The 1,227-nt window shown below is 40.4% G+C and overlaps 1 protein-coding gene and 1 long non-coding RNA gene across 2 annotated transcripts in view; both read left to right on the top strand.

The window, feature by feature from the left end:
* The window catches only part of stx12l (syntaxin 12, like), a gene marked incomplete in the record, with an annotated part of 146,461 nt that overhangs the window by 24,389 nt on the left and 120,845 nt on the right, over positions 1-1,227 (top strand).
* The window catches only part of LOC116698486 (uncharacterized), a 6,997-nt gene that overhangs the window by 4,415 nt on the left and 1,355 nt on the right, over positions 1-1,227 (top strand). The window contains exon 3 of the long non-coding RNA XR_004334222.1: positions 101-107. This is a non-coding gene — a long non-coding RNA (uncharacterized LOC116698486). The remainder of the gene's footprint in view (positions 1-100; positions 108-1,227) is intronic.

The following is a 1,227-nucleotide window of genomic DNA, read 5'->3' as shown; positions in this document are numbered from 1 at the left end:
AGAGAAAGGACAAGTCTCCCGGGGCGGCTGTGGATCAGTGTAGAGAGGGTTGCCGCAAGTGGGCAGGTTGGTGGTTCGATCCCTTGCCCTGCAGTCCCAGTGCCGAAGTGGCCTTGGCGCAGACCCAACCCCAAGTTGCCCCTGGTGCCGCATGCGGTGTGTGTCCGTGTTATGAATGTATCGTTGGCTAGAAGCGTGGCACTTAGAGTACCCGCAGCCTCGGCACAGTGTAAGATGTGATGGTCTGATGTGTACAAGGTTTGAGTAGTCGTCTGAGCGACTAGACCGAGCTTATCCTAATCGAAGTGTCCTTGGGCAAGACACTGAACCCCAAGTTGCCCCTGGTGCTGCGCATCGGTGTGTGAATGTGTATGAATGTATAGTTGGTGAGCAGGTGGCACCTTGTACGGCAGCCTCGGCCACAGTGTAAGATTGGTGAATGTATGATGTAAAAAGCGCTTTGAGTAGTCGTTAAGACTAGAAAAGAGCTATATAAATACAGCACATTTACATTCAGTTAAGATATTGGATTTTATATTATATATATTTTTTATATATATATAGTGTTCGTCTTAGGGCAGGACTATGGCCACTTAATTACCATATTGTTCCTCCTCTCCGGTTGACAAAGAGTCCTGTCAAAGTCCTGCAGCTCGGTGACAGTCGAGCAGGGCGACAGCAAGAAGTCTTCAATAGGAGGAGCATGAGGTGACAGGGTGCGCTTTAAGCTCATCCATCTGATCCTTCAGAACATGGATTACCTGTGCCGTGCGGTGCATGGATGCCCTCAAAAGTGTTTGTGTAGTACTGTTATCATACACACATATATACATATACACATATATGTGTGTGTGTGTGTGTGTATATATACATGTGTGTGTGTGTGTATATATATACATATGTGTGTGTGTGTGTGTGTATATATATATAATATGTATATAAATGTGTATATATGTATACGTGTATATGTATGTGTATATGTATGTATGTGTATATGTATATATGTGTATATGTATGTGTATATGTGTATATATGTATGTATATGTGTATATATGTATGTATATGTGTATATATGTATGTATGTATATGTGTGTATATATGTATATGTGTATATATGTATATGTGTGTATATATGTATATGTGTATATATGTATATGTGTATGTATATGTGTGTATATATGTATATGTGTATGTATATGTGTATATATGTATATGTGTATGTATATG

This window comes from Etheostoma spectabile, chromosome 12 (assembly GCF_008692095.1).
Source record: "Etheostoma spectabile isolate EspeVRDwgs_2016 chromosome 12, UIUC_Espe_1.0, whole genome shotgun sequence".
Lineage (NCBI taxonomy): Eukaryota > Metazoa > Chordata > Actinopteri > Perciformes > Percidae > Etheostoma > Etheostoma spectabile.
Note: the sequence above shows the minus strand (reverse complement) of the source record. Positions and strands in the feature narration are given on the sequence as shown.